Consider the following 27,838-nt stretch of genomic DNA (forward strand, 5'->3'; position numbering starts at 1 on the left):
GTGGACCACTTTTTCCTTTGAAGTATGTGCATTAAAGCTTTCCCCATGGTCAATTGTGGAGCTTGGGTCACCATCAAACACGAGTACCCCACGTATCATCCTTCCTGTGACATGACTAGGGTGCCCAAGGTTTCTAGCGATGTCCAAAGTGGGAAAATCATCAAAGAAAGACACCCTACTTCAGTTATACATGTAAATTATCTAGGAGTCACGAGGGTGATTTTAAATATGCCTAGAAAAATGCTTGCTTCACCTTACAAGCATCGACCTTAAATTTCAATGAAGAACTAGGGATTCCTTCTTCATTTGGATTCACCAATAATGATATGTCAATATGCCGTATAGGGAACAAAACAAATATTTCATGTCCCCAACAATGATGCCAAAATGTTATTGCTCAAACTAGATGGTGTCCTAAAAGGGGATCCTTGAAGGGTTACTACTAGGCTTAGGGCAACAAAGGGGTGATAACCCACTGTCACCTTGACTAAGGCTCCTTTCTCTTTATAGATTTTGACTGATGGGTCCAGGAGACCCATTATTATAAGGATCATGAAATGGGTGGACCAATGATAGGGAAAGGGGTGATCCTGGAAGCTATTCACAAGAGAGGTTCAAATATGTGGCTTGCTTGATTTGGAAGACAATATGGAAGGCTCTCTAGGAAGACCTTGAGGAATTTTTCTAGGGATAGGTTTTTAGTATGTGTCTTATAAAGGATACCCCTAAGTCCTAGAATTCTTTTGGAAATTTGGGTTCTAGGTGATCTTTAAATAATTAACCTTGATAGTGCATGGGACCACATGAGACCATGTGGACCTAAGGTTCGGTCAAAGGGATAGGGTTTAGCAGCTAATGATATGCTTGACCTAATTAGGGAGTGGAAAGGGATGAAGGAATGAATTTTCAATGAAAGGAAATGGAAGGATCCTAGTGAGGTTTCTAGCCTAAGGGAAACCAAGGGAAATAATTGGTCTTCGAGCTAGGGCTTATGATATCTCAAGATCCAACTATCAGCATCTCTTGAAATTTTGAGGGCATGTTGCGAACACACCAACATAGTTGTGGAGCCAAACTCAAAGTATTTGGATTGTTATATCATGAGAGAATTTATGCCCTTGGTGACCTAGAGGACTAGACCTAGAGAAGAGGAAAGGGGAGAAGGAAAATAGGTTTAAGGTGATCACATGTGGGTGGAACATAGTTACCGATCAAACAAGAACTATTACCTAAAAACGGGTACTTTAGCCCAAAAGCAAAAAATGTGTATGTTAGAACAACGTTTTTTTTAGGGTAAATTTTCAACATTTTTTTTTAATGGAAGGAAAAGCCATTTTTTTTTTCAAAATGGATGAAAAAAACACCCTCAAAAAAATAAGTTTTGATGCCAAAACAAGAAAAAAAGGTCAGGTTACAAGTTTGATACTTTTTAGCAATGGAATTAAAGATAAAATATCATGACTTTGAAAAACGGTAAATTCCAACAATTCTAGGACATGACATTAAAGACAAAATATCATGTCTCAAATCCTGATAATTCCAACAATTTCCATCCATGTTGTTAAAGATAAAATATCTTGACTCCAAAAAACACTAAGCTTGTAATTGTTTTCAAGAATAACATTAAAGATAAAATATCATAACTTAGAAAAACCTTAAGATTTTGACAAATTTTCAACAATGGAATTAAAAACCTTAAGTTTTTAACATATTTCAACCATGAGATTATGGATAAATTATATGACTAAAATAATTTTTAAAAATGAACAAGTAAATGAAATATTCATTATTCCAAGAGTAATTTTTATTTTAAAGGCTAAAACTATAGCTCTTTTCAAATCTTAGCATAAGATAACTTATCATATTGCAACAGAAACCTAAAAATCAACAATCAAAATGAAGTGTCCCTTTTAATGAGGCATTAAAATTTCAACATTTTTAAAACTATCTTATATCAAATGATAACAATAAATAATATCATGGCAATATTGCCGTATAATTTAAAAAATCAACATTAATTTTTATTATTTCTTTACTTTAATCAAAATATCAACTTTGGTAGATTGAATATAACATACATTATTTTGGTAAGTCATTATTGCATTCACTGGGTGTTTCCGCAAAAACTAGTGTCTTCTTGATCTGATATTCCCACTAGGATTGGTAGCTATCCTAGAAACAAACAACCAAAGAAATTTGCGATTTCCTTTATGTATGATAGATAAGGGAGAAGCAAAGGGACCAACCTGGATCTTCCACTTGACTCCTTGCTCGATTTCTCTCCCCCTTGATAGAGCTTGCAACTCCTCTCCAACTTGTCCCGCTTAGAGAATACCTGTAGAAACAAAGTAACAAAACACCATCAAAGCATCTTGATCTATTATATCATAAACAATGTAGAATCATAAATACATTGAACATACAATAGCATTCGCAAATAACAACACTCACAAATACATGATTGTATGGAGGAAAACTCAAAGAACTTTATTAATAATAGAAGGGAGAATTACAACCCAGCTGTCTGATCCAGCGTCACCCTCCCAGCATCAAAGCCCTCTTCACTTCATGAAAAGCAAGATCACCCAACAATGCAATGCCCTTTTCTCAAAGACAAACTATCAACACTTCCTTACAAATTACCAAATTCCAGCCTCTAGATCTCTCAAATGAGGGATCCATTTATATATTTTTGCAAGGGTGTGAGTCATCTTTGGGTTTTTGATTAGTGTCATTCCACTTGTTGTTCTTGGTTCCACTAGGAGATTTTTTGGATCTTTTACTCATCCCTGGGTGAATTCAAAGAGGCAAGTGTCATAGGAGAAGTTTCTGGAAGATTCCATGAGCATCCACTTAGCAAACTATCTCGAACATTTTTCCATCCTCACTTATCGCACCCCACAAAAGGCCTCTTCAGTATGCATCGCACTTCTCTAGTGTAGAAGTTAGTATGCATCGCACCTTAACAGTGAAGCGGTCAATATGGTCCAGTTTTGGCTAGTTCTGAGTGGTTTTTCAGGTGGAACTTTTGGGGAATGATGTAATTAGTTGACCATGATCCTTTAGGGTATGAAACAACACTTTTATGAGTTAAAAAAGACCTTGGTTTATCGACATATAAGATTGGGTTTGCAGTGCCCAAATATGTCTATAACAGTTTCCCCCTAAAGCATGATGTCGTAAATATTTTGATGTTGGGTGAAATGCTTTATCATGAGGATCTGAGGTATTTGAACTGTAAGGTGACCTCTCTAAGATACAATACAATGCATCATCATCATGTTATTTTCATGATCTAGCTGAGGTGGGCATTCCCATGCTCAACTTTATAAATTCATTTTCATGTACATAAGACAGATAATCGTATGTAGTTGCAAACTGGTGATTCTTCATATGAAGAGTCATCTTCCCTGGCTTAGATTTCTCTATGCAGCTTCTATGTACATTTGATGTCTTTATATCCCTGAATATATCGCAGCACGGATGGATGAAACTAGATCCGGGGTCTTCAAACTCGTTCAATCTTCCCTCGATGTACAAGTCGATCCATGTGAAAAGATGTCCTGAAGTTGAACATGGAAAGACATCGCCTGATTACCAGCCAATAACGTAAGTTGTTAATAGGTGCGAGAGGAATCACCGATAATGATAATGACCCTCAAGGTACTATAGTACAATTCATGTGGTGTGAATATATGATTCGATGACAAACACCATGCAAAATATTTCGGTCGAAGGCCTTTGATGTAAACCTATCGCCGGAAGTAAGAAACTCGCCATTGATGCATGCAAGCTTCAAAGTACTAAAAGGGTTGTTTCTAAGTCAACTTCTTAGATAATGAGCTGATGTCGACAAGAAGTAACCCATCGTAGGAGGGTCTTAATGTATCCCACATATATGACAGGAAATGAAGCAAATGATTTTTTGGAGGTGAAAACTATCTGATGATATAAGGTTGAGGAATGGCGGTCATGAAAAATGGAGGGTGAAGGTATTGTAGTGGATGAGGCATTAACTCGATTGTGAATTCTTTGAATGACTTCTCTTGAACATATTGGCGACACTGAGATGGATTGGTAGCGTTAACCCCAAAATATGGATGGTATGGAGGACCAATGGTGATATGACCGGTGAACGGAATAACCCAACCCAACTCAATCATGGTGATGGAGTGAAAGTGTCATGTCCAAGAGCGACCTGCTACCAATAAAATTCTTCAAGTTTTCTTCCCTTTTTCCCCAGTCATTGTTGACTAGTACCTCTTTATTTTTGTCAAGCTTGAGGAGGATAACATATACTTGTTTTATAATTTACCCTTCTAGCAAGCCTGTCGCTATGTTTTAGCGAGTCTAACGACAGTGAAACTCGTTCTTGTCTGGGTGGACAAGTTTGTCGCTATTTTTTTAACGAGTTTAACGACAAAGATAACTCGGTCCTTTTCATGTTTAGAGAGTTTGAAAAGGGATGAAAAGGAAACTCTAACAGTTCTTTTTCATATCATAATCCCTTAAGTCCGAAAAATATTAAAATAATAAAAAAGGGATGACTTATATGATCAGTTTAGTGAGCCGAAAAAGACAAGCACTGAAAATTTTTCATGAGATAATCCCTCAGGTTTGAAAAGTTTAAAATATACAGGAGGGATGGCACTTCCAATCACTTTAGCAAGCTGGAAAGGCAAATAGCTCGACAATATTTTAATAGTTAGCGAGTCTGAAAAGAGTTTAAAGGAGACTCGTTTTTTGAGGAACGAGTGGCGTTTAGGGTAGCAACTAGTTCTAGGTAATCTTGGAACTTCTCAAGACATGGTGATGTGAAGAGGGTGGCTAACAGGACCACTCATCGTAGTTGTTCCTAGAAAAGGTAAACAATCAAGTGGAAGCGTATTATCAGCCGAAAGAGTGGAGGTGATGGCAGGAACAAAACCAAGGCTCAAAAGGTTGATGTCAGGGCAATCACAAAGGTTATTTACCGAAGGTGGGTTCATTTTTTAATGAGCTTGAACTCTGGGGGAACATATGCTCAGTTGGCAGGTTCATTTTTTAACGAGCTTGAACCTTGCAGAAACATTGCTCATTGCCTTTTTATGTAGGATAGAAACAACCAAACTACAAAGCTAAAAAGACACTAAAAGCTAAGGAACTAATGGGGTTAGGTAGGATGGTTTCATCAACAGTTTAGACAAAACCCTTCCTCTGTTCTGTTTGCAGCGCAGACATTGCTGGAACAATCACCTAACATAAGAAGTTAAAAAAACTAAAAAGCTAAAAAGCTAAAAAATGCTAAAAAGCTAAAAGATGAAATTGGTTGTTTCTAACTCACATAAAAAGGTTTGCATGCCCCTAGGGATTGAGAAAATGAGAGGATCTAGGTAACCATATGGAATTCACTGCGGTTCAGCAGGATTGTTTTTGTCAGCAGAGCCAACAAAACACTTCCTTGGCTTTGTCTATCAAATAGACAAAGGTGAATGGTGTGAGATAACACTTCCAATCACATAACCTATGGGGAAACCTATCTTTTCAGCTGGGTTTGTTCGCTTAAGTAGACCAAGGTGCATGCCCCCTAAGCTTCGTTACATTCACCAGACTACTCGTGGTAATTAGGTGGATGGAATGAAGGTTGAAGAGACATTCTCGACGCAAAAGAACCATTTAGGGATGATGTTTGACTTGAAGCTGTGTTTGAACCGGGAAATGAAAGTTGGTCAACAGTGATAATTTTGCCTTCATGTGGGAAACACATCACTCGAAAGAGTGTTGAAACAATAACTTCCATGTTGTAAACATAGTCACGTCTGAGGAGTAGATTTTAATCTAATGGTCCTTGGACTAACATCACGTTCAAGTGAACGGTTTTCCTTCTCAAAGTTATTGGCAACTTAGGAAGGATTCCTAATGGTTGAGTGGTTCCTTTGTTAAAGCCTGACAAATTCTGTGTAACATGCATAAGTGATGGCGAACCAAGCGCTTTCCAAGCAGTTGAGGAAAGGATACTCACTGATGCCCCTTCATCTATGATAGTACCAAACATGATCATTTTGTAAACTTATATGATCCGAAATGGTACATTAGATGGAAGGGGGGATCTTGCTAGTCGATTCCAATCGAAGGAAGTGATTAGACTGCTTGGAGGGGGTACCAAATAAACGGTTGAATTAACCCCTTGAGTCGTGGGAACTGGGGGATTCTCTACCTATTGTGAAGGAACGGGTGGATTGCCCCCAAGTTCATCGGACTTTGAAGTGACAAAAAGAATTTGAACAGTATCATTCTTACTCTCTTTGGGAGTGGTATCATCTAAAGGTGGACCTTCTAAAGGCAAAACTGGGTCGACTGCCATTTCGACCTGTTGACTTTGGTTTGATATGGACTTAGAAGATTCACTTTCAACAATAGGTGTTTCAACTGACGGTTCAGTTAAGTCAGTCAGATTTTAAACTAGTAAAGGACTAGGGGCGAGTTTCTTGTATCTAGGTGGAAGTCACTACGGTGAAACAGGACGGTTATGCAAGACTCTTTTGGCCTCTCCCAAAAAATGACAACAGCGAATTATATGGTTCCCTTCACATGACACACATGGAACTATGACTTTTCTTTTTTGTACATGGAATTCGCTATCACTAGTTGATGGTGTATTATCAATATGATCAGTAGAGGTTGATGACACCGGTTGGTGCGAACGGGGGGACCATTGTCTCAAGATCTGAGGAATGCACGAACAATCTCGATGATAATGGTCTCCTCTACAGATTATGCAAGGATATATGGGTTTATAAAGTTTAGTGTGCGGATTTTCACCAGATGCCGCATGGTTGCCCCCTTGCTTAACTAATTTCTTCTTCTTCTCCTTCCCTTTCTTCTTCTTCTCAGTCTCTTGGTTATTAGCATCACTACTTTCACCAAGCGAAGAGGAAGAAGGGGAGGGAGAAACAAATGAAGAAGAAGGCAAAGGGTTGATTTTAACATCAACTGGATGTTGATTCGGTTGCTGAGGAATCACGTTATTTTGAACCATAGAGGTTGAGTATAGCCATACTGGCAGGCCAATAGTAAGTCCCGAAAGGGACAAAGTGGCTGTATGAGGTGCACCAATATTTCCCCAAGATGTAAAAGGACTAGGAATCCCATCCAAAGGGATTCCTTGATCGGTGGACTCCATTATCTCAACCTAAGACCAACGAAGGAACAGGGATGTTATTTCGAAATTAATAAATTTTAATGATGTTTTGACACAACTTTGCTTTTTCAATTTTTAACAATCGAGAAAAAGCTAAAGATGACTCTAGTCCCCTTTGATTTTTAATGAGCCTGAAGTGACAAGTGCTCAAATGTACCTTTTCTTTTAGGGAGTCGAAAAGGAACAAAAGTGACTACTATAGAAATCTAGACAGAGGGATTACTAAACTGACCACAAAACTGCAAAATAGACCTTGGTGATAAATTAAAGAGAAATTACCAAGGACTTATGTATGACAGTCAATCTTCCCAAATCCTGTGTTTAGTGCATTGCGATTGATAGGGTGGCAAACACAGCTTCGTATGGATAAAGGATATAAGCCTATTGTGGTCTCCTAATATATACTCGACGGTATGGGGAGCACAAATCTGTGCTAGCACTTGTCGTATCAAAGAGGAGGAAACACCCAACCTTCGGTGAAAACAATAGTTACTAGATTTTACGACGCCAGAACATGTCTCTAGCCTAGACCTCTAGATGTGTTGTGTTTGGTTCCAAAGCATTTTATGTTCATTGAAATGTATTTTAGAGTTGATCTTGTTTATAAGTTTGCCTTTCAAGGTTCACCACGTGATGTATATGTAAAATTCCTAAATATGCAATCTAAAATGATAAACAATCGTTGTTTATTTTTAGAAATGAAAATCCTAGCTAGTAAGAAAAGAAGATTACGATTCTTTCAAATAAAGAGCAAAGAGCACACACTAAATTCACTTTTCCTAAATCATTTTTCGCACACAGTCTAAATGCAAATGCAAATGCATGTATTTGTTTTTCGTTCCCTTAATGTGAAAAATGCCAAAAAGGAAAACTAAGTATAGATCTGAAATATTTTCTTCAAAGTGACATTTCGACAATTTCTTTTCAAAATAGAAAGGAAGACTTAAATGACACTTTTCAATTTCGAATAGAAAATGCTTTCAACACTTCTCTTTTTGATACAAAACGACAGTTACGACACTTTTTTGCACCAAAATGATAGTTCGATTAAGCAACTTTACGACAAAGGATTACAAATGATGAACAAATACATAAAAACATTTGGTAATCCTAATCAATGGAGGCTGAACTATGTAAAGCATGGAGGCTTTAGCAATGAGATACTGTTCATAAGTAGCAAAACAATTGAACAGAGTTGAAAACAAGGATAAAAAACCCAAATTTCAAGGAGAGAAATAGGATTACTCAGTCATCACACCTATGCTTCACAGAAACAGGGATGCATCTCACCTACTACACTTGAGAAGTGAGATGCATACTGGCTTCCAGTGACAGACAGTGCGATGAGCCAGGGAGCGCAACTAAGGTGGGTTTTGGCTCAAATTTGCAGTTGATTTCAGTGAGTTAAGCTGCACTATTATGGATAGTAAAGAACAAAGTACAGGGGTATGATCTTGGAAGGTTATTAAGCTACCAACAGGGCATCTAGAATGCTTGTAAGTTAGATGTTCAAATCATAAACTAAACCGGAGATTGACTGAAGCAGCATTCATCTACTTTGCAATTGCAGAGCAAGAGCAGTTCGAAGGCTATCTGGCTAACTTCAGGCTCTGTCTATAGTTTATAAAACAAACAATCAACAAAAAACAAACAAACTATTCAATCCCCAGCGGAGTCGCCATTTTGTTTCCGGGAAAACTAGCATCTTCTCGATCTGCTAGTCGCATTAGGATTGGTAGCTATGCTAGAAACAAACAATCAAAGAAATTTGCGATTTCCTTTATGTATGATAGATAAGAGAGAAGCAAAGGGACCAACCTGGATCTTCTTCTTGACTCCTTGCTCGATTTCTCTCTCCCTTGATTAGAGCTTGCAACTCCTCTCCTACTTGTCCCGCTTAGAGAATACCTGTAGAAAAAAAGTAACAGAACACCATCAAAGCATATTGATCTATTATATCATAAACAATGCAGAATAAAAAATACATTGAACATACAATAGCATTCACAAATAACAACACTCACAAATACATGATTGTATGGAGGAAAACTCAAAGAAATTTATTAATAATAGAAGGGAGAATTACAACCCAGCTGTCTGATCCAGCATCATCCTCCTAGCACCAAAGCCCTCTTCACCTCATGACAAGCAAGATCACCCAACAATACAATGCCCTTTTCTCAAAGACAAACTATTAGCACTTCCTTACAAATTACCAAATTCCAACCTCTAGGTCTCTTAGATGAGGGATCCATTTATAGATTTCTGCAAGGGTGTGAGTCATCTCTGGATTTTTGATTAGTGTCATTCCACTTGCTGTTCTTGGTTCCATTAGGAGCTTTTTTGGATCTCTTACTCATCCCTGGGTGAATTCAGAGAGGCAAGTGTCATGGGAGAAGTTTCTGGAAGATTCCATGAGCATCCACTTAGAAAACTATCTCAGACATTTGTCCATCCTCGCTCATCGCACCCCGCAGAAGGCCTCTTCAGTATGCATCACACCTGGCTAGTGTAGAAGTCAGTATGCTTCACACCTTGACAGTGGAGCAGTGAGTATGGTCCAGTTTTGGCCAGTTCTGAGTGGTTTTTCAGGGGGGACTTTTGTGGAATGATGTAATCACTTGACCATGATCCTTTAGGGTATGAAACAACAATTTTAGGGGTTAAAAAAGCCCTTGGTTTATTGACATATAAGATTGGGGTTGCAGTGTCCAAATATGTCCATAACACTGGGGATTCACTCAGTGAATCTATGACATATCATGTGCATTTGTGGCATATTAAACAATACCCTTAATTTGACTACATATTGGAAAATCCCTCTAAAAATCATATTATTTAACCCCCTACTAATATGAACCCAATACAGCTTCCCAATTTAAAAAACCCCTACTTTCAGTAGATATTGTAGATACCCATTTTTTAATTACCATTTTTTATACCCCTTTATATTTTCTCATTAACTTTAAGCTCCATTTTTTATATTTGCCAATATGAAAACGCTTTACCCACTATATATCCCCCAATTTATTATGTCATTTTTTTTTCAATATATATCCCCCAATATGAAATCACGTGGTATGATATTTCTCCCCCAGTGAACCCCCTGTCATTGCATTGTGGATATTCTAAAGAGACAAATTCTTTATAATGAAAACATATAATCCAACAAACATAGAAATGACACATAACTTAAAGTAAGATCATATGGAAGTAAAAATATTTATTTCAAGTTACCATGCAAACATCTCTAAAGATATGAATTATTCATATTTAAAAAATATAATCCAACAAATATAGAAATGACTCATAACTTCATGTAAGATCATATGGAAGTCAAAATATCTATTTCAAGTTACCATGCAAATATATCTAAAGAGATGATTTTTTTATAAATATAATATATAATTCAACAAACATGTAAATGACTCATAAATTCATGTAAGATCATATGGAATTAAAAATATTTATTTCAATTTACCATGCAAACATCATTTACATAAAATGTCTTAGACATTTATTCAAAATCACCCATAGGTTCTGCCACACCATCAAAATCAACATCTTCAGATGAATGACTGGATGCAGATGAAGATGACCCATATTCTTCTCTTTCATCAACTGGAGCCCCATCTGAGTCAACATGCATGCCCACCTTTTCAGGTTTCAAAAGTCTTCTAGATCTACGACTAGGTTAAATAGACTCCCATCTCAAGACTATTTCTTTATGTAGCAACTTCTTCAAAATCTCTATGGTATTTAAGCGAAGAGTTCCTCTCTTTGTTAAATTGAAGTCATAGACAAGTATTTTAACATCCTCTAATTTTAATAGGTCTGTGTAGCAACGATTTATATTTGTACCCTTTCTTTTTCTCTTTGTGCCAATTTGTTTATCAACTACCATCTTTGGCTTCTACACACCATTGAATGGGTGGGTATTTGTGGCATACCAATGTACTTCAACAACTGTATTATCTTCATTTTCTTTAATGACCTTTATAACCTTGGGAACCCAGAATGGATAGCCAAGTGGATCTCCATCTGCTAATACTGCTATCGTGCAACCCTCCTTAACAACCTACACAAAACCCTTGTAAAGGTCTTCCATGGCTTCATGTTGTGCACGTGATCTTCTAGAACCAATATAGATTTATCTTTCCTCTACCTGTTGAGAATTAATAATGCCTTGAGATTGTTGTTGTTCAACAATGTGTCTTTCCTCCTATTCATTTGGCATATTCTGTGGCCAAATAAATGTAGTCTTCAAAAGTGTATTTTCATCTCCTAAGCTTGAAATGATATCACTTTGATTATTGAAAAAAGACTCCCACCAAACTGAATCAACAACATTAAAGTACTCATATATATCTCTAATACATATTTTTATTTCTTCCAGGAATTCAGAAGAATTTATCTCTCTCTTATGCCTTTGTGCATTATGGATTTCAACAACTGATTGTAATAATATTACCTTTGATACAAATATTGGATGACCTAGAATGGACTTCAAAAATGCTAAACCTGGTGGCGACCCCCATTCTACAACAATTGAATACTTCTTGCCCCATATACGTGTTTTTCCATCAATTTTTTTTATACGGAATTGATGCTAGAAGCTAATGTAATTAAGTTGTTCAATGCATTTCTCCTCACCATGCGATCTCATAATAAACCTTCGCATGCCCATAGTTTCTTCCAACACATGAAAAATAGGCTATGAAATGTATGATTTCTTAACACATTCAATTAATGATGGCACACTCCCAAAATCCTTCCTCCTCAATGTTACTAAAAAAGGACTAAACATTTGATCAATATGGTCATGAGTGTGCCCAACAAGAAGGAAACCAACCTTTAATTTTTTTAAAATTCCCAATTCAACAAGCATGTTTAGATATCCAAAAAGAACTTGATTTTTGTTTTCATGGCTTGTGTTGTCTAATTGAAGATACAAAACTTTAGGAAGAATACCAGACCAATGAGAAACCACATCATGGATTATAGTTATGGTAAGATTTGCATCATTATGAATATTTGGAGCTGTGAAGTAAACCCTTGGCGACATCTTCCCATTAAATACCATACAACAAACCAAGTGAAATTGAATAAAATTTTCCTCTAGTAATTTTTTTGGTGAGCACACAAAATGTGGAAAAAGTGTTTTCTTTTGGTCTATACCATCAACTATCACACCCAAATATTTATTTATATTATCATAACACTTATTTTGATGCTTATACAATTTTTGTCTTTCACTTGTTTTCTGATTGTGATGCTCTTGAAGTGCTTTAACATTGGAATGTGCACACAAAATAAAATAAACCTATTAATAAATATATTTTCATAGTTGATAACTATCCAATATTTAAAAATAATTTTATGAATGGATACCTCTTTCTGCCCCTTGACATTTATCCCTTTTTTATTTAAGATAAGCACATGTACTGCAAACCCCCATCCTTGTCTTCTTAGGAATACAAACATTATTGAATTTGCTCTTCCCTGTCCTTGTAAAATATGAATATGTAATAAAATTACCATCTCCTTGAGCACCTTTTGCATATTCTCTGTATAAGCTATAGATTTCTCGTCTTGAAAAATTATCTGGAACATGTATTTTGTCATTATTTGGTATACACTCTCCATGCTTTGAAAATAAGTCTTTCATCCATGACATTCCAGTAATTTTTGATGGTCCAACCTCTCTTTTTTAATTTACTTTTGAATAATATGTAGGATATTTTTCTAGTCTTTCTTAGATTCTTGAAAAATCAAAATTACTAATTTAATGCAATGTTTTGAAAGCCTTTCTACATATCAATACATTCCCAATATGATAATAATAACTTGCAAGTGTAGATTGCATGTAACCCACTAAAAATGAATTTTGCATGCTTTTATTCGTTGATAGATATCTCTTCCTTTGCTCCAAAGCAAAGTTGAAATCCATATCTTTCAAACAATCCTTTCGACAACATTCACTTGAAATCAGATCACTGATAGAACTTCTAATTGTGAGATATTATATCTTAGACCTTGTATAGTAGAATATTTTGGATTAATATAAAAAGGTCTACTCCTACTCCTAGATACAATATCTTTTTGCAACATATCCATCATTTCATTATTATATGTAGAAGCATTTTCATCATCATTAGGAGGAATATTATATTTACTATGAACATTCTGAACATAGTTAGAAAATTCATCACCATCAGTGCTTGGAAAATATTCATTACCATCCTCACTTGAAGGAAATTCTTCACTACCAACATATGTGCTTTTGAAATCTTGAATCAAACGAAATTATTCACCATCTTCATCCGTGCTTTTGAAATCCTCCCTTGGAAGATTCAATTTGTCATCACCATGAGTGCCTTTGAAACACTCCCTTAGAGAAAATGCATTATTCACATATGTTCCTCTAAAATTATCATTTGCAAGAAACTCTTCATCCTCCCCTTCATAACTAGTGCTCGCATAATCCTTGGGATTATGACTAAGTGGAAAATATGACTCTCTATTCATAGTCAAATTATCATTTGTAGGAAATTCTTCAACCTCCCCTTCATCAGTGGTGGTCTCATAATCTTTGGGATTAAAACTAGTGGAAACTTTGAATTTCTATTTGATGGAAATTATTCATCCTCCCCTTTGTCAGCGGTGCTCTCATAATCCTTAGGATTAGGACTAGGTGGAGAATTTGAATATCTATTTATTGGAAATTGTTAATCCTTGCCCTCCCCTTCCTCAATGGTGCTCTCAGAATCCTTAGGATTAGGACTATGTGAAAAATTTGACTCTGGAAATTCTTCATCCCCCCCTTCATCAGTGGTGCTCTCATAATCCTTAGGATTAGGACTAAGTGGAAAATTTGACTCTCTATTTACTAGAAATTCTTCATCCTTCCCTTCGTCAGTGGTGCTCTCATAATCCTTACGATTAGGACTAAGTGGAAAAATTGTCTCTCTATTCACAGGAAATTCATTTTGTATCCCTTCGTCAATGTTTCTCTCATCATCCTTAGGATTACGACCAAGTGTAAATTTTATCTCTCTATTCATAGTGAAAAAATTCCTGTTACATTTATCAAAATGAATAAAGTTGTTGCATGATGAAGATGTCGATGCTACAAAAATAAAAAATTCAATAGCAGAAGAATCCATGACCTTCAACAAGAAGATGTCGAATGATACAAATGCACTCTCTCCCAATGAAAATTTATAGCTTAGAGATTGAAAATTCCCTCTAAAGTTTCCCCCCAATTTTTTTCGCTGAAAATTTTCACTCCAAACTATCTCTCCAAAAGATTTCACCGAAAGTTTTCCCTCCAAAACTTTCATTTTGAAATATGTCCCTCCAAAATTTTCCTCTAAAATTTACTTGAAAACATATTACTAAACTTTTGGCCTTGAAAAATTTCACCATATTTTCTATTCAGAATATCTACAGAAATTTTCGTTTAATGCATTTCTTTGAAATTAAAATAAATTTTCTATTCAAATTATTTAACATTGACTATGTAACTAAATTAATTTTTATAATTAATATTTATTGTTTTATCCCACAGTGAATAAAAACTAATCTAAAACTATAATATTAACTATTTATTTTTATTTTAGCCCACGGGGCTTTGGATTGATGGTGAATGGGTGCACTATTAAGGCACTCCTTGTGATAGGTCACTGGTTCAAATCCCCTGTGGGTTCTTACCTACCAAAAAAAAAAAAAACTATATATATATATTTTTTTTTAATTTTAATTTTAATACCACATCCGAGAAACACTAAATCAATTCTACAAACTTTGCTATATAATAACATTCATTGTTTTTATTTGTCATATCACATCAAGTCTTTTGGGTCTTGTTAAAAAGTTTGGAGCAATTTTGCGGAGGAGCTGCATTGTCATCGATAACACATTCAATGAGAGTTTTTCGCATTTGAAATGTTAGTTTTCCTTCTATATTGTCTATTTAAAAAGGAATTTGGGGAAAATTTGTTGTTTTATGGGAAAAACCACATAAAAAAGCTCTATTTTTTAATATTTTTATAGCAAAGAAGATGAAAAAAACTCATATTTGTAGGATTTTTAGGAGAAAAATTAAGAATTTTTTTATTTTTTAGGGCTTTGAAATGTAGGATTTTTAGGAGAAAAATTTAGAGTTTTTTTTTTTTTTTTTTTTTTTTTAAGGGCTTTGAAATGAAAAAATTGGTATTTTATTTTATTTATTTATCTTTATCTTTTTATTTTTTAATTTCATTTGGGGAGCATTTTTATTCTTGCACGAAAACACACACATAATTTCATTTGGGAAGCATTTTAATTCTTGCACGAAAACACACACACACCATTTCCTTTAGAAAATATAAATCCATTTATTGATTTTTTTTTCAAACATGCAAAACAAAAGAAAAATAAATTATTTTTTTTTAAACCATTTATATTGGTTTAAAAAAAATCTTTTTTTTTCTTTTTTTTTAAAAGAATTATAGCTTTTTTTTAATATGTTTTTTTTTTAATTCTTTTTTTTTTCTTTTCTAAAAGTTTTTTTTTTTTTTTTTTTAATCAATTATGATTTTTTGTATTTAAAAAAAATAGGGTGGAAAGCTCGTGTGCAAGGCTAATTGGGGCCGAGTAGGCCCAACCGCTGGGCCGACAGGCCAAAAGCCTGCGGGTGAGCCTACCAGGCCATGGGCTTTGGACCCTAATTTAAAAAAAAAGGTTTGATATATATATATATATATATATATATACATATTGAGGAAGATGGCATCAAGGAAGGTTTCTGTGAAAGTTTATGGAACAAGGGAAACAATTCTATCATCTAAAGTTGCAGTTGGATGCTCTACGAATACTGTTGAACATAATCGAATTGAGAAACATCGTAAATGTCCAGCAACTGGGCCGTCAAGAACATTCAAGATTAGTTTTGAATGGAGGAATTCACGAGAAATAATAAAACAAAATTTACATGGCATGTTAAAGATATTGAAACCAACGATAGTACACATATCTATCTATACTATGGTATGATTAACATTGGTTAACCATAGGAGGTGATGGGTAGAGTACAAGACATATTTTTGGTGTCGAATGCAGACACTATTTATGTTCTTACAAAATTGCTCGAGACACATGAAAATGTTAGATATCATCTCTCAAAGGTCAAGAGACACATATGAAGAATCTACACCATTGTGTGAAGAAATCACAACGAGCATTTCAATTAACATTGTAAGTATGATTATTTATATTTATGTGTTATGCATTATTGTAAGGATCATTATATTTTTTTATAAATGACTGATCATTGACATATTGTATTTTCTTTGATACGATTTTGCTGAGAGTCTTCCAATCACGATGGAGGGTATTTATTATCTAGAGCCAAATATTATGAATGTGATCAGCAATTTCCATGCAGGGTCAGAAGAAGAAAGGAGAAGGAATCACAGAGCAACAATCCATGACATTGCAATAGTACATACAAGGGATCATCAAAGAATATTTAAGGTGGGTCAATCTAGCAAAGCTAAATATGTTTCTTTTGAAGATGTGGAAATTGAAGTTGAAAAATATGTTACCATTAGTGAGGAGGATGTTATAACTATTGTCCAAAAGGATAAAATAGATAAAACACCAAAAAGAAAAATGCCCATGAATATCTCTCTTCCAATTGATGATGATGAGATTTTTTTATGTAGAAGAAGATATGTTAACAAGTAAGAAGAAGAAATCAAAGGTTGGTCAATCTGTTAAAATCATAGGCAGCAGTGAGGATCAAAGTGAAAGTTCTAAGGGCAATAAAGAAATCATAACACCAGGTGCCGATTTAGAGGATGACATTATTAAAAAAAACAAAATTCCATTCGATATCACTTGAGGAAGAATAAATTAATTAATGGTGGAAAAAAATTTCATCTTAATGTTAGCCAATTCTATAGGCCAGATGAAGGATAATCTCAATATCGAATTAGAAAGACACATCACCTACATGTCCATAATTTGAAAAAATTGTTTAGGTACAATCCATATGTATATGTGGTTCTTATTGATTCAAATCAAGTTCCCAACAAAGAGGCATTTGATAGGACACAATGCTTTGAATACAACTATTATGTAATTTGAGGGAACCATTCAGCAGAGGCCAAAAGACAATTGATTGAGGTATATCTCAATAAATCTCTTTTTGAAATAGTGAAATGCATCATTTATGCTAGTTTAACAGAACCAGACACAAATTTTTTGGCATGGGATCATAATGAAAATAATGAATATAGAATGTTTATGATTTTCATCCAAAGGGTTAGATTTATTCATAATGAATTTGTAAAAAAATGTGGTGGGAATAAGACAAAATTCAGTTTAAGCTTTTGGAAAGAATGTTGTTTGGAAACAAGTTATCAAATTAAGGATAAAATCAATTACAAAGGTGGCGAAGTAAATTCATAAATATTCAGAGGCATACATAACATTTTCCAGTTGGTATTTAGAACAGGGGAGATATGGGAATTGATTGATGATATTTTTGACATGTGAGAAAATATTGCCATAAAAAATCAGAAGGTTAAAAAGTCTAAATCCATAATATGTATCAATAGTAAGACAGGTCCTCAAATGAAGCAAATTCCAGATGATATGACTATCACACCTCAGAGAACATTGCAAGGAGTTAAGGATGAAAAACTAGTCAGATGAATAATATGTCATGTGAAATTTTATTGGATGAAATGTGCTAAGAATTTCAAAAGTATGTTTGTTGAATTAATTTTACTTTTTCTTGGATTATATTTTTCTTTTAAATATAACGTATTGTTTTTGGTATTATTTTTTATACATATCACTACTTTAACAATTTTTACTTTATTTATTTAGTCATAATATTTATATGAAAATACAAGAATGTGAGTGGAGCACCAAATACTTTCAAATGCTTCATTGAAAAAATTAAGTTGGAAAGGCTGAGACAAAAGTGCCTTAGGAATGTTGAACTTGATCCTACTCTTAATAATTTAATTTGGAATGGGTTGGACACTATCAAATATCCAATAATACAATGTGATTTTGAAGAAATTGCAAAACTCATACCTAAAAGGGAATATGGCCTGGTTTTTGCAAACATTCCTCATGGTTTCGATTTTCCAGACATTGGATATGATAGTGAGGCTTATACTTATCCAAATTTTAATGAAGTGTTTACAAGCTTTCAAGAAGTCACAACATCACCACTTTGGAGATTTGTGACATTTCATTCAAACACACAATCTGCAATGTTACTAACAAGCTTCAAGGGAAATGGAAACTCATGGATGCAACTTAGATGGTACGACATTGAAATTGTATGTTTGATTAATGTTAATTTTTTAATTTTATTTTTTATGTATAACTTAATTGAACTTTTACTGTGTCATGTTATAGACAAAAGTCAAATCTTATTTCTTTCGAAGATCAACCAATTATAAGTGATTGTGAGTTCATCCATGTTGAATGTTGGAAAAAATATGATAGTTGTAAGTCTATTCTTTTGAATCAAGTAGATGGAAAGAGTCATAACGAAGTACTGGTTCATGACGTTGTTGTAAGAAAGTTAACATATGAAGATAAAGATGCAAGATGCGAGATAGTTAAAATTTATAAATAACACCAAGCATTGATTAAATATCTTATAGATTTATGTTCAAATGAAGGAGATTGGATTTTGGATTTATTTTCAGGTTCAGGTAAGTTTTATTATATAAAATTAAAATTTAATATTTTTTTTCCTTTTTCGTTTTTATGTGTTTATACTAAATTACTTACTTTTTTTTTTTCTTGATGATTATGTACAACACTAGCATGTTTCCTAAAAAAATGAATAAATTGCATTGTGATTGAAAAATACCCACTAAAATGCAATTTTATTCAACAAAGAATTAATTCTCTTCAATTTATTCCAGATGCAATGCAAGAAGTTGGTTTGAGAAAAGGAGATTTTAATGAATCACGTGTGGCCAAAAAGGGAAAGGAACATCAACCATCGTTATATGGAATGATTGGAAAATGAAAATTTGGGAGATTTGCAAACATGAAAGATCCATTATAAGAGGAAAATGAGGAAACTCAAGCAAAAAATATTGTGGAAGAAGAAAATAATGAAGTTGTAGAAGATGATGAACATGGATTATATGATATTGTTGATGACCTCTAAGTTATGCTTGCAAATCAAGTTCACTTTTGAGAGATATTCATTAGTTTTAATTGTAATGTTTCGACTTTGAGATTTTATGAGAAGAATGAGCATTTGATTATTGTTGTTATATGTTTAATATTTGTATTATTTGATTTTCACTTTAATTTTTATGTGAATCATTTTTTTTTGTTGTAAAAAAACTGTTATTACTATTAATTTTTAACATAAAGTTCATAAAAAATGATATTTTTTTAAAGTTTCTTTGTTAGTATTTCCCCATAAAAATCATTTATTTGACATGTCATTTTTGACAAAAATGTCTCAAAATGTGTATTTTTTCATTATATTTAGATTGAAAATGTGTATTTTTTTGTCAAATGTTTAAAATTATTGTTTTTTTAGTGGCAATAATTTTATGTGCATTGAAATATTAATTAACATTACATAAACATATATAAAATACTAAATTTAAAATATTGAAAATTGTTTTTAAAATATTTAACTATGTGAAAAAAATTAAGATTTCACTACAAAAAATGAAAAGAAAAATAAAAACGCACAAATACATAAATGCACTTAAAATAAATATCTTAGGGAAGAAGAATACATTAGAAAATTAAACTGTCAAAAATCAACCCTCTAAAAAAATGGGGTTGATCTCGTATCAATACTTTCCAAAATCGGTATGAAAATTGCTAGCATTTTAAAAAAAATGTTCATACTTGATACATAAGAAAATTTAAAGTGCCAAAAATATGCTCCAAAAAAGAAAGGTGTATTCTGAATCACCACTTTTCAAAATCGGGTGATTTTTTGCTACCTCAAAAAAATGAGTACTAGATAATTTTCTCATTTGCTCGGTAACTGTGTTGTGGACCAGTGCCTAATCCTTTGGGGAGATTGGAGTCAAGTAGAATTAAAAATATGGACCTTTGAATTTTTGAGGTCAATGAGGCATCAAAGAGAACTTTGCTTGGCACTGGGGCAGCAACAGAAGTAGCTTCAAGTATTTTATACTTCATTTTACAACGTAAATGGCTTGTCAAGATGAAATTCAGTAATGAAACATCCCTAGTAACATTCATTCATTATACATGTCCCATATATAAAGAATTCACTATCCAGAAACACAATTTCCACAACTTCGAATAAAAGATGCATAAAATAAGCCCTAATATAGAAAAATCCCAACAACAATGTATGTGCCAAAATTAGAAAGAAATAATAACATTAAAAATGTACTTACATGTATAATAATATATCCAACTATTGATGGTGCTTGACCCGCAACATTCAGGGAATCTCCCCAGTATGAAGTCCCAATTAGACCTCACACCATTTGGTGTAGGAGTCTCATCTAGTATGATGGCCCGATTGACATTTACTTAGAGAATTTCCTTAGCTCTTCTTGTTCAACACATGAGAGTGCTATGCTGGTGTCTTCAAAAAGCGAGGTGAGTATGCTTGGTGAGTGCATAATGTAACTTGTGCCTCGGTTCTCTTACTACAAAGGGAGAGAGTAAAGTGAGCCTCTAAGTGAGAGGTAATATTACTACCTAGGAAGAGATGCATGATGGATAGACCTTTCTGGTTTGCAGCTACCACTGATGACCTCCACTGCACAATTCCGCCTCCCAGTGTTCAATTCTGCCTCCCAGTGTTCAGTGAAGGGGACAACACGTAGACCACCCAGCGGAGTAGTCCACATGGATGTGATGGTCGTTGGAAGATGCACACAAAGATGACCTGTCAAGTATCCTATGGAGTAGTCCACAAGGATGTCACAATGGTGATAAGTATAACACAAAGATAGTTTGTCTAGTATCCCGTAGAGTAGTCCACAGGATTGAGACAATGGTGATAAGTAATACATAAAGGTAGTCTGTCTAGTATCCCATGGAGTATTCCATAGAGATGAGAAAATAGTGATAAAAGGTACAACACATTCCCAATAATGTAAGTACTAAAACAACCGAAATAGTTCAACTATCTTAGTACATGTGAAACAAACATGTATTACAAATGCCAAAAGAATAGTCTTACAAACATCTACAAAACATGCATGAAAATGTGTTGGCCTTAACATGCTTCTGTATTAAGCAAAAGTACCAAGACAAATCTGTACACCATACATCACTATTCCAGTAGTGGGATGTTGGAGCCACTCCTCGTTCCTCAAAGAATTGACTGTCTACTCTCAAGGCTATGTGGGAGGAGCCATGGTGAAAAGTCCTTGCTCATACAATGGGAGGGGTATATATAGCCAAGGGTGATGCTGGCCCTTGTGACTCTTCGATTACCCTCATGACCGTTGAACTTCCTATGAATTTTCACTTTACATGACACTTCAACTTATTTTGTGTGTCCATTCGACTTCCACATTGCATTACATTCAGTTACAATATATATAGCCCATAGTGGTGATATGGCCAAGACAACTCATGACCTAACTTGACTTGAAACTACTGACATGTACCAGTTGACTGTGGTGTCCATCTCAAGCAGCTACACTACTAAGTTATGGATGTACTCTTGGTGTGATTTGTCTTGTCCTCTGCATGGCTTAGTGTTGCGGGGTCTTCGATGGTCTTGGTCTTGCAAGATGGTTCAATGCATGTGTTCCTTTCACTTGTTGATTGATGTGCTTTGTTCGCATGCCTAGATGCAAGTAAGTCTTTTAACATGTGCGCTCCTTCTTCATAACATTCTTCATCTCACCATGATCCATTTGTGTACCTTTTCTTTCAATTCACTCATGACGAGACGACATCAAATCCAACACCTCCTAGTCTAGCATGATGCACTGTTTTTGTGTTTCAGGCCCAAGATAGATGACAGGGTAGGAAGAGGGCCTAACAACTGTGAAATTCACAGTTCCAGGTGATAGAGAGGTAGGACAAGTCATTGAGACAACAAAGAGTGAAACTCAGGCTAGGATGGGGAACTCCGGGGCATAATATTCATTGTCGGGGAAAACTGCGCAGTGAACACTGGGAGGCAGAATTGTGCAGTGGAGGACATCAGTGGTAGCTGCAAGGTGGGACCCTAAGGGTCACTTCAGCATAGTTCCTGGAGGGAAGACAAGACAGGGCTACAAAGGGCTAGCTAGGTAGTTCTGTGCAGTTTTAAGGAGGAATACATGACAGTGCAGCAGTGGACCAATTGGGTATTTTTGCACAGTTTCCAAGGGGAAGACATGACAAGGTAGCAGAGGACCAGTAGGGAATTTCTGCACAATTTTTGAGAGTATTAAAGGCCTCGGTCTCTGTGCAATGGGGTTCCATCAGGCAGGAAGGAGGCTTGATGAATTTTCTTATTGAATGTGTAGTTCAAATAGGGCATGGTGGCAGTTTCTACACAATTATGGTGACGAAGACATGATTCTCACCTCCAGGATTGCACATTGCGGTTAACCTGGAGGAAAGCTTCAAGAACTGTGCAGTTCCATGCGGCAGAGCAGGTTCACTAAGGGCTAAGATTTCCCAGTGCAGCTCAGTCGGGGTCAAATGGAAGAGGGTTGTCCAGTTGGAAAGATTTTCAGGAAAATGGCTAAGTGTGGGAGGCAAGTGAACTTGTGCAGAAATGACATTGTGATCACACACCTAGCATACTTCTATGATGAGACAACATTGAACATCAAGACAACAAGACAAAACATGCCATCAGTGAGACTGTCTTAGAGCTGAGAGCGATAAGAACGATACTTGAGATAGACCTTTCGACGACCGTGACAGCACTTGCGCGACAATGCTTACAAATTTGTGTGTGAGTAAGATGGATGTTCACATAGCAAAGAAAACCCAAACACATAAAGGCAAACCTTCAAAATCAGAAGAACAAGATTGCAAGCATGATTAAGCAATCAATATGCCAAAATACGACCACTGGTCAAATAAGAAAAACGGGTTAAAGACTTTATAAGAGCTCATGCGATGAGCTCGAGTGTTTACAAACATCAACAAAAAAACCAAGGAAGGCTCTGAAATTTGAATGCAAGCCAAAATATTGAAGGGTATTGCAGCCACTACAACACTTGGTGACACACTAGTTGAATACTAGCTTCTTTATTTTGTTTTTTTGTAGCGTAAGGCCTTGGCCTTTCGAGGGGTATTATTCATTGTGCAGATCACTTCAGTTTCCCCACTTACCATGTGGACAAACATGGTTCACCTTTTACCAACTCAGTTGAACACATCATAAGATTCAGCCAGATCACAGTGTTTCAAATTGGGAAAGGTATTTTTTCTCCCGAGCTTATGATTTTTAGAGTATAAGTTTTTCATCTCTAATGTTTCTCTGCTGCCAACAGGCTTGGACAGTACCCTGACTGAGTCATGCAGGAACATAAGCATTTCTGCAATGCAAACGGGTTTGGAAAATACCCTGGTGGAGTTACCTGCTTCACCTCTCTGTGCAGGAAACCTTTCTCTTCTTCCGTCTTTGTTATTTTTTAAAGAGAATTGTGCATAGGCACTTATTTATTCTTCAGAGGGAAGAGGGATCCCAACTTATTGAGAGAAGGAGAGGTTGTTCCTTCAGAGAAGCATGTAAGGACATGCATGAGGTTTCCCAAGATGGACATAGGTTCATGGTTTGACCAAAACTCTCCTTAGAGACGGATCGTATTTTCCATCAAGACTTCATCGGCCAAAAGTTACAACCAAACACAGAGAAGATGAACACAGGATTAGCCAAGTGTTGCAGTGTCACAAGACTCTTTGAAATTCTACCACATACACATTCAGAAGCCAGAATGCAGTGCAGAATAATAATTATTTACAAAAGAAAAACAACAAAAGTGTAAGGAAAATATAACAACAAATAAATCAACTGAGCAAGCAATGAAAAGACTATGTACATAGAGTGGGGCACGACCCCAGATGATTGAAAATAAAATTACAATAAAGAGTAAGGAAAATATAACAACAAATAAATCAACTGGGCAAGCAATGAAAAGACTATGTACATAGAGCGGGGCACAACCCCAGATGATTGAAAATAAAATTACAAGTCTTGGCCATTGACAAGGAGAGTGTTAATCCTCTCGTTAAGTGATTGAAGATGGTACATGTGTTGGCCAAGCTTCTCATGGACTGTGAATAGATCAGGCTCTACTACCAAAACCTAGTTATATATTGAAAAGCCATCAAGCAAAGAAAACATCTCTTCTCTAGATACTGTCTATAGTATATGCTCCATGGATGGAACTAGGTAGTTTTCCTTGTCTAAAGCACGGTTAAGGTTACGGAAATCTATGCATAGGAGGATCTCCCTAGACCTCTCTCTAACATGGACTAAATTGGAAACCCATGTGGAATGTCGAACTTTGTAAATGATTCAAGCGTCCAACAACTTGGTCAATTCTTTTTGTATGAGGGGTTCAAGCGCAGGATGAACTTTCCTTAGCTTCTGTTGAAAAGGCTTGGCCCCTTCCTTGATTGGTATGATGTGTTGGATGATTCATGTGTCATATGTCTTGAGGACGTCATAGGTCCATGCGAATACATCTTGGTACTTCTTGAAGAGGTCGGTGAAAGATTGCTAATATTAAGGTGTGAAACACATATCAAGATGCACAAACTTCAGATCCTTATCCGTTCCCAGATTAATCTGTTCGTGCAAAAATGTAGAGCTGTGGTTTCTAACATTGATGGGTCCCTAAAAGTGGTTCTGTAAGTCATACGACTTCTCAAGTGATACCACACCCTTGGGGATGAGGTTTCCTTTGCTTACATCGGCTGTGTCCTGTAGAGACTCCTCGTGCTCATCTTCATCTATCGCTGCATCCTTGAAGACATCAACATTGGCCAAGAAATGGAGTATCTGTTGATCATCATAAAAAACATGTAAATTAGTGATGTTCTATGGGACAGTTGGCTTATATAAAGTTTTAACATAAAATCTATCCCTTAATGGTGTCATTGTAGTAGCTGCATTTTCCAAGGCATCTGCACCCGCATTACGCATTCTTGGTACATAAATAATATTGAAATCTTGGAATTGAGAAATGAGTCACCATACCTCTTGTTGATAACTTTTAAGATGTGGTCACATATAGTGTATGGTCTTACGTACCTGATGCACCATGATCTTTGAGTCACCTACCACTTTTAGCAAAGCAACATTGAGGTTGATGGCTTTCTGTAAGCCCAAGACGTGTGCTTCATACTTGGTGGTGTTGTTAGTGTACTCAAATTCCAAGCAGCTAGAGATTAAGTGCTTCCTCTGCAACGGGTCTGTTAAGACACAACCAACTCTAGAGCCCTCCTGCATCTTGGAACCATCAAAGTACATGCTCCACATATCATCTATACGAGGACCGCTTATTGCACTAGTACTACTATCACTACTACTACTACTACTACTATTATAATGTACTGTAAAAGTTTTATTTTCGCTAGTTGGGCGTGGAATGAGACCCAACTATGTGTCGGGTGGGATCGAGGATGGCTGTGCAAGATAGCACCCCAACTATGTCTCCAGAAAGAAATTTTTGAACATAAGCTCTGCGAAAGCCAATAGTTCATTTTCTCCATTCAATGGATTCACATTGTGGCTCTTGTATCTTTCTAACAACACCCAGATCTGGTTGTTTCTTCCCTGGTACAAAAGCCATAAGTGTGACTGGTTGGGGGAAAAGTATCCTTGGAGTTTTCTTGACCAGTCTCTACTAAGCAATATGTTGTATGCTTCCGGGATGTCCACAATGACAATATTGATGCATTTATGAACTCGTCCGTTGGATGATAACCAAATGATCACATCCCAGAGTTCAACAATTGTTGACACACATGTTCTGTTAAGTTGGATGATCTACATAGTTGTCTTGCTCCATTGGGCATTGATCTTCTTCGCGATGGAGAGTGGCATGACATTGAATGATGCGCCAGAATCAACCAAATAGTTTGGGCATTGAAATTGAATATTTTGAATGATAACAGGAAAGGTGGGCAGAGTGAGTTTTCCTCCTCCATACGGAGCACGTTGAGCAAAGATGCAAGCGATTTAGGAGACTTACTTGTTCCCTTGCTGGAAGAGGTAGCATCACGTGTAGAGATATGTGCAAGGGCATGTAGAAGAAGGTCCTACCGACTCGTGATATTGGTTAACTCATATATAGATATGTTTGCATGAATCTTCTTCATGTCTTCTACAATGTTATGATCCAAAGAGGGGAGACTCACCGAGGTGTCCTTGGGTAGAATTGTGTTTATGGTTTTTGGCAGACTACTTTTTGTCTTTGTTTCCCATGGAAACACTCTTTGCTATAGCTATCTTCCTATATTTTCTTTGAGTTTTTTGTGTTGAGTTGACTCGCAGATATACTGTCCTTAGTATGTATTTTCTTATTTCGTCTCTTGGTATCTCAATCATAGTGGGGATCCCTTGAATTATCAAGTTGTACCGATCAATCTGCTTTGGGTTTGGACTGTCACTCAAAGGCTCCTTCTCATTGGTGGCTTGTTGGGTTGTGTGCGAACACTAATACAGGTTTAAGGCATGCCCAGTACTTGGGGCTTCATCAAATGTTGCATCTTCTTCATCTTCAACATTGGGCTCAGATTGTTCATTGACCATGTTTCCTTTGGACATTTGTGTGGCCATTCTTCTCATCATATGGTTCCAATCTTAGCATGTTCTTTTTGAATGGAGTTCATTGTGGAGCGATAAGTACGAGTCTATTGTGAGATTTTCAAGGTTCAACACGAAGTTGGAGCTTTGCGTAGATTTGGTTGGTTGGCTGCTTGCTTGAAGTTGCATTCTTCTTCAATGGGTACCTTGGAGACTTGCTACTCATGGTTGTCTTGCTCATTTGATCTGAAATGGGGAACTAAAAGCTTCTTTTCATGCTTACAAGAATCTCTCCCACTCAAAATCTTATATATTTCCAAGATCTAGCTTATGATTGACAATTTGGGGAATTAAAAGAACTTGAAATAGGTGTATGTTTGTGTTTGCATTTAACTCTTAAGTGCTTATGTTCATTTTCTTAAACTGATATGTAGCATATAACAGTAAATAAAATGGAGCAAATAAGAAAACACATGAGACAACAATATAATATGGAGTTCACCCAAACCTCTTGGGCTGTGTCTCCTTGAGCTCTAATTAACTTGATTAGACTCTTTGGGATTATGGCTGAATTCTTTTACAAGTCTTTGACTCAACTCCAATAGGTTACGACTGAACCATTGGGCTCAGAATATCATTTTTATCCCTGGTCATTTGGCTCTCTGGCTCTTGACTCTTGGCTCTGGCTCTGGCTCTGGCTCTGGCTCTCGGCTCTAGCTTTGGCTCTTGGCTCCCGCTCTGTTTCTGGCTCTCAGCTTTGGCTCTGGCTCTGGCTCTGGGCTCTGGCTCTAGCTCTAGCTTTGGCTTTGGCTCTAGTTCTAGCTCTCGCCCTGGCTCTTGGCTCTACAACTCTCCTGCACTCAAGCTCTCTGGCTCTACAACTCTGCTGCACCCAGCTCTCTGAGGAATCACCT

General features: G+C 35.9%; 1 pseudogene; it reads right to left on the minus strand.

Moving 5' to 3' along the window:
• LOC149176268 (uncharacterized) overlaps positions 1 to 25,625 on the minus strand; it is a 50,584-nt pseudogene extending 24,959 nt beyond the window's left edge.
• Between the last annotated feature and the right edge of the window lie 2,213 nt (positions 25,626 to 27,838).

Source organism: Pinus tabuliformis, chromosome 4_1, assembly GCF_031772625.1.
Source record: "Pinus tabuliformis cultivar Carrire ecotype Pingquan chromosome 4_1, CPIR1, whole genome shotgun sequence".
Classification (NCBI taxonomy): domain Eukaryota; kingdom Viridiplantae; phylum Streptophyta; class Pinopsida; order Pinales; family Pinaceae; genus Pinus; species Pinus tabuliformis.